At 39.6% G+C, this 13,265-nt stretch overlaps 1 non-coding gene across 1 annotated transcript; it reads left to right on the forward strand.

Moving 5' to 3' along the window:
* The first annotated feature begins 8,671 nt into the window (after positions 1–8,671).
* Positions 8,672–8,753, forward strand: Trnas-gcu (transfer RNA serine (anticodon GCU)). Its single transcript has one exon. It is a non-coding gene; the product is annotated as a tRNA-Ser (tRNA).
* The last annotated feature ends 4,512 nt before the right edge of the window (positions 8,754–13,265 follow it).

Below are 13,265 nucleotides of genomic sequence, written 5' to 3' on the forward strand. Positions count from 1 at the left end.
TTCATAATGTTCAGTTCAGGAATGAGGGCATGCCTAATAGGATAATCCCACTAACACAATTCAGTCCCAAGTCTTGTTTTCCTATCTTGAGGAAATACACAAAACTTTTCACATAGAAGTTAAACATGAAAATAAGGAGAGCTAGATATATCACAGCAGTCAAGAGATAATCATATCAAATAAATTATACCTACTAGCAAAAACTAACCAAAATCAGAAGAAAAGAGAAAAACCTACCAGAGTTATGCTAGAATTTCTTATGGGTAAGTTTTACATAACCCTATACAATTGAACTTTTTCAGTTTCATAATATAACATGAATTTAACATATAAATCAACTTGGGTGAACTTGTGGCTTATAATAGTTTAAATGTCAGATTCAATATATATTTTTAGAGAGAAAAATATACATTTTAAGCATTTATAATAATGAACTATAATTTATATGGAATAAATTTATTAAATAAACACATTTGAAAATATAATGATGTAGGAATATGCTAATAAAAGTTTATTACAATATTTAAAAGTGCAAAAAAAATGAACTTTAGCATATTTACTGAATTGTATAACCAAACCATTTGAGTATTTATCCAGAAAGCAACAAGAAGCTAGTTGGAATGCCCAGGTAAAGCCACAATCAAAATCACTGTAGTTAGATCCATTAAAAAGTAACAGCTATTAATTTAAATAAAAATATTTCTTACTGAAGAATGACGTCTTCTAACAGGCTTCTGTATATTGTCACTAAAAAAAAGAAAAGGAAAAATTATGTATATGTAGATTAACAACTGAATTTCTAAAAGCTATCATCATTTCATCCCTTATGTGTTAAAGTATAAGACTTCAATGTTTTATCGCCATGAATTTGAAACTAGCCTGGTCTACAAAGCGTTCCAGGACAGCCAGGGCTGTTACACAGAGAAACACTGTGGGGTAGGGGAAGTTAGGGGAAAAAAAGCTTTTTTTCTCTGGGTGGTGGCACTCGCCTTTAATTCCAGTACTCAGGAGGCAGAGGCAGGCAGATCTCTGTAAGTTTGAGGCCAGCCTGTTCTACAGAGTGAATTCCAGGACAGCCAGGGCTGTTACACAGAAAAGCCCTGTCTCAAAAAACAAAACAAACAAAATTCCTGTAAATAATAATCAGTACCACATAATTTATCATGTCTACAGAGGCAAAATTATTAAACGCTCTGTAAGTCACCAAATACTAACTGTGGTTACTATGGTGTGATTCTTTTGACTGAGTTTTGAAACTACCAAATGCCTCTTGGCTAAATAGGTACTTGTGAGGTGTAAGAAAAATGAAGACAGTATAGAGACTCACATGAACTACAGAATTACATATTCTACTAGCTAGATGTTCCAGAGAAGAATATGAATTTTGTTGCCGCATTTGGTTTTTAAAGAAAAACTGAAAATCTAATTATTGTATGAAATCTTGAGGTTTTTTACAATTTGGGCAACTAACTGAAAAATTAAGTTTTGTGCATAAGTTAAAAATTAGAGCCGGGTGGTTGTGATTTTAATCTCAGGAGGCAGAGGCAGATTTATCTGTGAGTTCCAGAACAGTTTAGTCTGTAGAGCAAGTTCCAGGACAGCCAGGGCTAAAGAAAAACTCTGTCTCAAAAACAAAACAAAACAAAAAAAAAAAAAAAAAAAAACCCAAAAAACATCCTTTCTGGCGTCCAAGATGTCGAAGCGAGGACGTGGTGGGTCCTCCGGAGAGAAATTCCGGAATTCCCTGGATCATCCAGTAGGAGCTGTGATCAACTGTGCAGACAATACAGGTGCCAAAAGTTTGTATATCATCTCTGTGAAGGGAGCCAAGTGACTCCTGAACAGATTTTCTGCTGCTCGCGTGGGTGACATGGTGATGGCCACAGTTAAGAAAGGCAAATCAGAAATAAGGAAAAAGTTCCATCCAGCAGTGGAAATTCAACAACGGAAAGTCGTATCAAAGAAAAGATGGGGTGTTTTTTTTATTTTGAAGACAATGCAGGGGCCATAGCAAACAATAAAGACTAGATGAAAGGTTCTGCTATCAGAAGTCCAGTTGCAAAGGAATGTGCAGACTTGTGGCCCAGGATTGCATCCAATGCAAGCAGCATTGCATGATTCTCCAGTATATTTGTAAAATATATTCATTAAAAAGTCTTTGCTAAAAAGAAAAAAAAAAAAAAAAGGACAGGTGTGGTGGGCACATGCCTTTAATTGTAGTACTCCAAAGGTAGAGGCAAGTAAATCTCTGAGTTTTGGCTAGCCTGGTGGGGTTTCAGGCCAGGCAAGGACTGCAAACAGATCACTAGTTGATGATGCTAATTTTAGAGAAATCATTTCAGCTCCTAAGGCCTTAATGAAATGAAAGGTGGTATTCAAGTCCTTTAAGTCCTCAGTTCTTACTCTAAGTAAACTTGGCTCTCACTTTCTTTTACTTGAAACAAAATAGAAAACAATTTCAGACAGACATCACTGATAGTTTTTAACTAGTTTGAAAGTAATCTTTTTGTAATTGAAAACATTTCAGCAGTACTGAATGAACTTACTTCTCTTCATTAGCCTCTGAAGACATCCCATCCATTTCCGAAAACTTTTTTTCTGGAAAAAAAAAAAAAAAAAAAAAAAAAAAAAAGCATAGTATTAACGAGAAAGATGAGAAAAAGCATAATCTTGATTGGGAGCATTGATGAGAATTTCCAGTTATTTTGTAAAGACCAAAAAATAAGAAGCAAAAACCACATTATGAGCTCTAAAACATAAGGGATTTGGGACAATTTAAGTTCCATGCTATATCATCCCCATCTCTCTCTCTCTTCTTTTGTGTCTGTGGCAAGGGAGAAAACAGGGGCTTTGCCTCTACTTTGCATTTGATGACTCTATTCTCCCAGCAGGACTTTCTGGGAGGTTCTTTTTAGGTTCAAGCTTTTGTTTAGGTTGGCCTAGAATTATAGCCCAGTGCTGGTATTCCAGGAGTAGTTGCCACATACACCCTTTTTTTTGTTTATTCATTCTTTTCATGTTTGCATGCTTGCATGTGTGTATGTGTATAATAAAGAAGAGGATGGCAGGTGTCTTCCTCTCTTACTTGGATAAGGCTGCACTGAACCAGAAGCTCACCATTTGAGTTAGGAATGGCTGTCATATGGCTCCAGGATCTGCCTGTCTCCATCACTATATATATATATATATATATATATATATATATATATATATATATATGCGCCATTCCTCTTCCTTCTCTGCTTTCCAACAAAACGAAACAAACAAAAAAACCACCCAAGATAAAATCTGTAGACTAACTGTGCATATGGACTTTCCAATAAAAATCTGGTCTATTTTGCATAATAATTAAATAATATATAATACTTGCATTGCATAATAATTCAACCCCTAAATGGAAGTTGACTAAATACCTAAAATAGCGAATTTATCTTTTAAAAATTTGAACTATGCTGGGTATCCTATAATCCCAACACTCAAGAATAGAGGCAAAAGGGATTATTCTAAGTAGTTGGATTAAAGGTATGTGCCAACCACACATAATTTTTAACACATACACAGTATTTAATTTTTTACTTAACTGCCCAAATTTTAAAAAAAAATCTCAAGATTTCATACAATAATTAGATTTTCAGTTTTTCCTAAAAAAAGGGTGGCAAGACAACTTACATTCCCTAAATTGCCTGGTAGCCTTAAACTTACTCTGTACCAGGCTTGTCTTGAACGTTTGAACCTGTCTCAGTCTATTGAGTAACCTCAATTGCAGGAAAGCACCACTACACCAAGCAATATTAGCATTTTACATACTATAGTTGACTATTCAAATTGGAATTCTACTCAATGAATAGTTACCCTGGAAAGAATAGGAAATAGGAAATTGAGGGCCTCTGAGAAAGCTCAGCATGTAAAGGCACTTGTCACTAACTTGACTACCTGAGATCAATCCCTGTAAGACACATGATAGAAGGAAAGAAACAGAACTGACTCCCATTAAGTTAGTCTCTGACCTCCACATGTGTGCAGTGTGTAATGAACACATAATACACAAGATAAATAAATACATGTAAAATTTTTCACTGAATACATTAATTAGAACCGTACTTCCAGGTAAGAAAAGATATCATCTCAGGTTTATGTTTAGGGAACAGTGAGTCACAATAAGTCTGAATTTAATTCTGAAATAATTATGTGGGTTTGTTTTTGTTGTTTATTTGCTATTGTTTTGTTTTGTTTCCGAAACAGGGTTTCTCTGTGTAGCCTTTGACTGTCACTCTGGCTTTGAAGTCATAGAGATCTGACTGCATCTGCCTCCTGAGTGCTGAGATTAAAGGCTATTTTTGGTTTTTAAGATAGTCTCACTGTAGTCCTACCTGGCCTGGAACTCACTATAAGGACCATGCTGGCCTCAACCTCATGGGTTTCTTTCTGCCTCTGCCTCCTGAGTGCTTAGATAAAGACAAGGACCAACACAACCGCCTTGGCTGCTTTTAAATATATACATGTGATTTTTATTACACACACACACACACACACACACACACACACACACACACACACGAGTGTTTTGTTTGCATGTATATATCCTTGCACGACCTTTGTATCTAATGTCTGTGGAGGGCAGACAAGAAAACTGAATCCAGGGGCTGGAGAGATGGTTCTGTGATTAAGAGCACTGCCGTTTTTCCAGAGGACCTGGGTTCAATGGCAGCTCACAACTATCTGTAACTCCCCTTTTAGGGGATCCAACACCCTCACACAGACATTTGTGCAGGCAAAACATCGATGCACATAAAATATAAATAAATAAATTATATATTAAAAAACTGAATGTCTCAGAACTAGACTTATGGATGATTTTGAGCTGTCATTTAAGTACCAGAAATTGAATCCAGAGGTCCTTCCTTCTTAAAGAACAGCCAATGATCTTAACTACTGAATGATCTCTTCAGCTCATAAATGTATGTATTTAAAAGCAATTTCCTACTTAAAATATTTCAATTGCTTGTTATTGTATTGACAATCTTCATTGGGACGTTGCCTCAAGACTTCAGTATCCCTTATTATCTCCTGATTTTGGTAGCCACACTAGCTGTTCTATTCCTATGCAGAGATCTTTCCCAAATTAGTGTATTTATAAGTGCTATTCTCTTGGCAAGACAGTTTTCTTGGTAGCACTATGTATATCTTCTCTGGGAATTATGACATAATTTAAATTTCTACTACATAAATTGTCTCTATCAATTCCCAAACTTACCTTCGCCACAGCAGAAAATTATGAAAATAGGGTGGTGTGTCTTCAATTTGTTGCTATAGTCTAGCAGTGCTTTTAAATGGAAGGAGCTCAATAACTACATGCTGAATGAGTACACTTCACAAGTAAACATGTGACTGCTAACTAGTACATTCTTCTCTTTTGTAGCAGCAGTGGTTCTAAAACTGGGTCATTTCGGGGTCGAAAGGCCTTTCACAGGGGTGGCATACCAAATACTTACTTTACGATTTACATTACAATTTTTTACATTATGATTCATAACTAGCAAAATTACAGGGTTTTCCTGTGTAACCCTGGTTATCCTACATCTAGCTCTGAAGGCTGGCCTCTGACCTGCCTCTGCCTCCTGAGTGCTGGAATTAAAGGTGTGGACCAACTTGCTCAGCTGCAACCAAAATAGTTTATGGCTGGGGGGGGGGGGTCACCATATCTTGAGAAACTGTATTAAAGGGCCACAGCATCAGAAAGGTTGAGAACCACTGTTCTATATGAATAGTTTCAAGTTCTGTATTCAAAACAGACAAAAATACTAGGAAATAATAACCTAAGGTAACATAAACACTGTTGTTAGGAAGTCTTTGAAAATCATTCTTCTCCAACTTGTGGACTAGTTAGAATTTAACTGATGAGATTTAAACTTACTGGAACTTGAAAAATCAAAGGTAGAGGCGGGGGCAGACTGACTGGACATCTGTCATTCTATTAAATGTGTATTTTATTATATAGCCTATATGTTACACCTTTAATAGAAACAGGTCAATCCCCTAGACTATTCCAGTAAGCCTTACTTATAAAATGCTTTGTGATTATAGTCATACTAATTATTGAGACTGGTTCCAAAACTGTTCATTTGGCATTTAGGGATATACTTATAAAAGTGTTTAGATACTATTTGTTTTTTAAACAGCCATTCTTGAAATCTAGCAGGCACTGTGTGAACTATTAATTCAAAATAGTACCTAGCTACACTACTGTCAATTATAATATTGTATCATTGTGAAGTAAGAGTTATAGCAACTTGAAGAAAATAAACAACCACCAAACATGTGGCAGAGAACATCACAATAACCTGCATCCAGCAAAGTCTAAAATTCTATCTGGCTCTTTGTCCACTCCTGAATGTATACAACCAAAATATTATAAATATTTTCCACAGTCTTCATTGATAGACTCTAGATCTATGCTGTAAAATACAATAGTTGTCTACACTGCAATTAAAATGAAACAAGTTAAAATTCAGTTTTTTGCTAACCATAGCTACATTTCTTTGTAACCATAACTACACTAAGTGCTCAAAAGATGGTTGTTAATGGATTAGACAGTACATATATAAACTATCACCATTATCACAGAAAATTCTATTGGAAAGGCTCATCCTAGCCAGTATCTAGAGTGAGTTACCTTCTCTTGTTCTCTTAGCATCAAACACATCATATATATATATATATATATATATATATATATGTATATATATATATATATATATATCACCATTCCAACATTTTTACTCCACTTACATGTGTGTATCATATTGTAATGTTTTCCAGCCATTCACAGTCAAGAAGTACATTGCATGAACCTAACCTTTAATGACCAAAATCTTACAATATATTCTCTTTTCATTATCTATAAATCATCCCCCCAACATTTGATCAAACAATGAAACATCTTCATCAAGTCTACTTTAGCACAATACAATGAACCTGTAAGACACAGAGGAAACTCAGGGTTGGAGAAATGTCTCAGTGGTTAGGAGCACTAGCTGCTCTTCCAGAAAACAAGGGTTCAATTCCCAGCACCCACATGGCAGCTCACAACTGTCTGTAACCCCAGTTCTAGGGGATCCAGCATCCTCACACAGACATATATGCAGGTAAACCTTCAATGCATATATATATATATATTTTTTTTTTTTTTTAAAGACACATAGAAGAACCCAGTTGAACGATCTAACTAAAAGTGAAAACTAACCTCAGCCTTTACTGTCTGGAATAAACTGTTGCTTCTGTTTTTAGCCACAGCCTTTATTTCTGTTAACTTCTGCCTTAGTTACTGTTCTATTGCTGTAAACAGACACCATGACCATAGCGACTCTTATAAGAGAAAGCATTTAACTGAGGACTGGTTTACAGTTCAGAGACTTACATGCACAGTCCACTATCATCATGGTGGGGAACACGGCAGCAGGCCAAAAGCCTAGGCTTGGCCTGAGCTTTTGAAACCTCATAGTCCATCCCAGGGTCACAACTCCCCCAACAAGGCCACACCTCCTAATTCTTCCAATCCTTTCAAATAGTGTCACTCTCCGGCGACCAGACAATCAAATATATGATCCTATGATGGCCATCCTTATTCAAACCACAATGTCCAATACAATTTTAAAATTCCAGTCAGCAACATTTTTCTACCCACCCATGGGTCTTAAATCCAGAGCCTGATAATGAAGGGGATTTTATAATCTACTTTGTGCCACACTGATGTTGGCTTTATATTAATGCTGGACGTGCAGAAACTCGGGACTCTATTATTGTTCTCAGACGAGCCTACAATTTAAAATTCACTCACTGCCTTCAAATCACTGCAGCCGGGGACTTGGGGAACGAGAAACACACCGCAGGGAGATCGCAGATGAGGAGAAGCTGTGGCACAAGATCCCGGGACTCTGACAAAAAATGGCGGGTGGGGCGAGCCCGGACGCGGGCAGCGCGCAGGGCCTACACGGGGAACCCGCGGGCGGCTCCGGGCCGGGATGGCGCGGCGTTAGGAACGGGGAAGCGACCCGGGTCGGTCCAGGCGAAGGAGGAGCCGGCCGTTGGGCTCGCGCGTTCGCCAATGGCACAGGGGCGTCCCGAGGCCGCCGGGCGGACCAAGCGACCCTCGCCAGCCCGCGTCGGCCCGTCGGCGCCCAGACAAGACCCCAGAAGGGAAGGGAAGTTCTTACCCGCCACGGGCCGGCCACCTGCTTGTTTTGTTTGGGGTCCGCGCGCTCCTTCGGAATGAGACGTCACTTTGCAAGGACCGGAGAGCGTCTGAGAAGCATTCAAATCTAACCGCCGCGGTGGCGCGCATGCGCGGAGCGCGCTGCTGCGCGCCGTGACGGCCCCTCCTCCCCCCCCCCCCCCCGCTGCAGCCCGGCCCCTCCCCTGAGGCGTCTTTAAACTCTTCCGTCACCCTCTGCACTAACTTAAGTTTCCTCAAGTCTCTCCCGTTTTCTACAGAATTTTCCTCGCCTCTCGCAGATGTAGATCTCTTATCCTGACAACGGCCACCTTCTTTCGATTGTCTGCTCTACAAGCACTCGGACTGTTGGCTTCCGTACAAAATGGCGACTTTGATAATGTTGCGTCACATCCCTCTAGTACTACTCCCTATAGGTGCCAGGGAGGACTAAGTGTCTGGGACGAGGTGGCCGAGTGGTTAAGGCGATGGACTGCTAATCCATTGTGCTCTGCACGCGTGGGTTCGAATCCCATCCTCGTCGTGAATACCCTTTTTTCCTCTAAGGTTTCCACTAATAATGTAATGTGAATTTATAATTTGCAGGATGGGAATAATCGAACATTTCATCGGATTTCAAATTCTACACGTGTTTATATAACGCCATTAGTCTCGGCGTGGAGGTGTTTTGCTTCGTGGTAATGGTACTGGAAGGAAATATTTGAAAAGCAGCTTTTGAAACGTTATGACCTCACAGATGAAGAAAAGGCAGATAACGAGTTTTCTAGGAATCAGAAATTCTACTGGATTTAATTTCTTACAAAGTAAAAACAGCACAGCGAGTATAACTACAGCTCTCGTGTTCAGTGGTGGTCTGGAACATGATGTGACCTAGCTGTGAGTTCAGTTATTTAAAGAGCTCTTACTCGGGGATTGCTGTTTTTGTTTTTGAAACCAGAACTTTATTTTATGACTGATTGAAATCCTCAAGATTAACTGGATGCGGCTGCCCTCCTTGGGTTTAGGAGGGTTCATTCAAGCAATCCTTGCCTGAATCTGCGATAGACAATTTTAGGTGCCTCATCCGCCCTGTCCTGGGAGTGTTTATCTCTTAGCTTGGGCACTCCAGCTACCCTTTCGCCTGGCTTGCCACAGGTCGACTTCTGAAGGTGATAGGCATAGAGCCAAGCGGTGCCACAACGTGTGCGTCTTATGGTGATGCTTTCCAAAGGGTGACGTTCTATTCGTTATCTTGCTTCAGAGTGTTGTTTTAAGACACAGTCTCATCCTATAGTCCAGACTGGCCTCAAATTCAATATCTTCCTTCTCACCTCCCCAGATGCTAGGATTGATTACAAGGCTACCCTACCACTCTGGCTACCTTAGGGTTTGTAATACCTGTCCAAAACGGGAAGTACCACATTACAAAGGCTACCTATTCCAGTCTTCAAGCAGGCTGTGAACGGGTTTGGTTTCCAAGGTACACATTAAAAAGATGCCTATGACATCTGAAATTTTGGTAAGGGCTGGAGACTGAGCAAGAACATAACTACCTTTCTGGAAGACACGAAGCTGAATCTTCTAGATTTTACCAGGGAAGAGGATTAGGAAGCAAGAAAAGAACAGAGATTTCCCCTCATGAAATCATTAGGATTCATTCAACTCACATTTAACAACCTTTATTTTTTTAATACATAAATAAAAGCACCATACATTTTATTTGGGTTATGTTCTGCAGAACCCTGTGATCAATATTTTTATATTTTATTTTCTAAATTATTTACATGGAAAGGTTAACTCGTCCAAGGCTATGTATACAGCTTCTACTTTGCAGACAGGACAATGTAGTCCAATCTCTTCATGCCGTGCCTTTTAACTACCATCCTGTATATGATACCATATGGGATCTTTCTCAGAGTGATGGGTTTACAGTCCCCAGTGAGGCATCTGCCTAGCAGTGTTCAAGAACCCACCACCTGGCAGGTGCTTCAGCAAGATTTGTGGCATTGAGAATCTGAGAGCTGGAACAGTAGCCTTTCTCCTGGCTCCTGCATTGTGGGTCCTTGGGAAACTGATACCTCCACAGCTAAGTACTCTCAGTCAGTTCTCTTCAGCTATGTCTTCCTGTTCATTTTCTGTCCTGATAGGACATATGTCTTCTTCAGGGTCTTTTCAGACAATTCAGTAGCATATTGGCAAGAGGGGGTGGGGGGACATGAAGGAGAGAGAGGGGGGAGATTTTGTTTTTATTTGCATAATGTCTCATTGAAAACATTTTTTCAATAAAGCAGTAAGCTTTATTAACCCTGCCTGTGACTTTACCACCAATAGAAAGCGTATATTTATATATTATATTATTGTTACTGCTTTAGATTTTCTATGGTTTAAATATGCCTGTCAACTTCCTGTGCTGGAAATTTGATCCAGTGCAGCTGACAGAGGACCATTCCCTCAGAGTTTCCAGCTTCCAGAACTGTGAGACAAATCCACTTCCCACAGCCTCCCTGTTTAGAAAGCTGAGGGTTGTCTGAAACTCACTCTTTAGCTCGGGCTGTCTGAATTGTACATCCTGTCTCAGCCTCCCCAGTAGTAGGATTACAGTAGTGTGCCACCATGCCCATACCCAGCTAAATTCATACTCTTTATAAATAATCCAGTTTCACAAATTTTGTTGTAGTAGCAAAAAACAGCCTAAGACAGTATTCACTATTTCACAATTATGGTCACTTTTAAACCTGCCATTACACCTTGTAACATTGTACATTTATTATTTTTAAAAAAAATGGATCTGTGTGTGGTGGCACATGAGAGATTAGGACAGCTAGTAATGGCCTGAGTGGGAGGCTATTTTCTGGAGCCTGGGCAACGTTTCAGTGGCTAGACTACTGAAGAAAATGACATGCCCTCCCCCAGCAACCATTATCTGTCAGTAGTCCCTCAGGGTAGCCCTTTGTGAGCCCCTCCCTCATCCATGTTGAAATGTTGATGGACTCCGTTTTGTGCTGGTCTGGCAGCTGTACTGTACTGAAAGCAATGGCATTCCTAGAAGTCTTTTTAAGGCACCCTCCTTATCCTCTTGCTCTTAATTTCTTCCCCTTCCCTCCAAAAGTTCTCTGAGCCTTGGAAGGCCGTTGTGATGCACTCATCCAGCTTCAGGAGGCTCACTCTTGAATGTTGATCTCCTGACCCATAACTACCAGTACTTCAGCTTTTTTTTTTTAATTCCTTTCTTTCTTTTTCTTTCTTTCTTTCTTTCTTTCTTTCTTTCTTTCTTTCTTTTTTTTTTTTGTTTGTGTTTTTGTTTTGTTTGTGTTGGGTTTTTGTTGTTGTTGTTGTTGTTTGAGACAGGGTTTTTCTGTATAGCTTTGTAGACCAGGCTGACCTTAAACTCACAGAGATCCCCCTGTCTGTGCCTCCCAAGAGCTGGGATCAAAGGCGTGCACTAGCCCAGCATTTTTTTTTCTAAGGGAGTAAGAACAATTGGCAATACCACATTATTTTAAAGCCTAGGAGAGAAAAATTACTTGACTTAGTAATAGAAAAGAAATTGGAATGATAAAAGAGTGTGAGGCGCCATCTACTGGATCAGTTGCAACTTACAGATTTGAGTAACAAAAATGATTGCAACTTTTAAAATCCCATCAGCAGGCCTCTGCTCAAAACAACACTCTCCATTAACACAGGTTATTCCTCACACCATACTGAACTATTACAGGACACTCCAACCCCCAGGCTCTGGAAAATTATGAGGAAGGACTGATGTACAAATCATAATTAAGACATTAACTGTGCTTAATGACTGAGTGCCAAGAAATGGGTCATCTTATGGATCCAGCTTCAGGAAGACTCATTCCCTCTGTTGATTATGAAGTTAACAGGGAAGAATTGTGTTTAGCTGGCAATGCTCCACAATGCTGGGTGATTACACATCAACAACTCTTATATGACTTAGTTCTGAAGGAAGAACATTCAATAGATATTTGAGTGTGTGTTGTGTGTGACTGCTTGCACTCTATGACATACTATACATAAGAAATCTCCTGGAGTGGTGGAACATGAGTTTAATTCCAGAACTTGGGAATAAAAAAAAAATAATCTGCAAGGCAAGCTTATAGATGGTTATCTATAACTCAAGCAATTGGAAAGCTAAGGAGGAAGATTGTGAATGTGAGGCCAGCAGGAATATGTAGTAATTTTGGGGCTGTCCTGGGCTATGTAACAAGATCTTTCAAGAAAAACAAGGACAGAAGGAAAGGAAGGATGGAGGGAGGGAAGAAAGGAGAGAGGGAAGAAAGAGAAGAGAAAGAGAAAAACCCAGACTTCAAGACTTGCAAATATTAGTTCTGTGTGTTGGGTTATTCTTCCTGTTTGTCTGAGATGGGGGTGGTTCTCAATATGTAGACCAGGCTGGACTAGATCTCAGAGAGATCCTTCAATCCCAAGTGCTGGGTCCAAAGGTGTTCTCCACTACACCCAGTAAAGATTGGTTTTGAGTTGTAGGTGGATAGGAGTGAGCTTGGTCTCTTCCTTACCTTTAGGAAAAAGTGGGGTCCTACAAGAGAATGCCTCAAGAGTGAATTCAGGTGTTCTCTGGAAATGCTCAAATAACGGAATATTTGCAAGGGGAAAAACCAGACTAATTATATCATTTGTATTTTAAATAAATTACTGAAGTGGTTTTTTTGTTTGTTTGTTTTTGAAGATAGGGTTTCTCTGTGTAACTCACTTTGCAGACCAGGGTGGTATCAAACTCCCTGCTCACTGAAATCCACCTGCCTCTGCCTCCTAAGTGCTGGGTTAGAGGTGTGAGCCACCACTGCCTGGCCTGAAGTGTTTTTAAGAACATTATGGCTCATGATGCCTCATGAGGTACCTGCCACTAAGCCTGAGAACTTGAGTTCCAGGCTTATATAAGTGCATGGCAGTTTGTACACACACACACACACACACACACACACACACACACACTTAAAAAAGAGCTTAAAAAAGAAAGCCATCACCCACTTCTTTTGATGTGGCTAATGACTGATAAAACATGGCTTTGAAAACATGAACA

The sequence above is a fragment of the Phodopus roborovskii genome, unplaced genomic scaffold (assembly GCF_943737965.1).
Source record: "Phodopus roborovskii unplaced genomic scaffold, PHOROB, whole genome shotgun sequence".
In the NCBI taxonomy this organism is placed as follows: domain Eukaryota; kingdom Metazoa; phylum Chordata; class Mammalia; order Rodentia; family Cricetidae; genus Phodopus; species Phodopus roborovskii.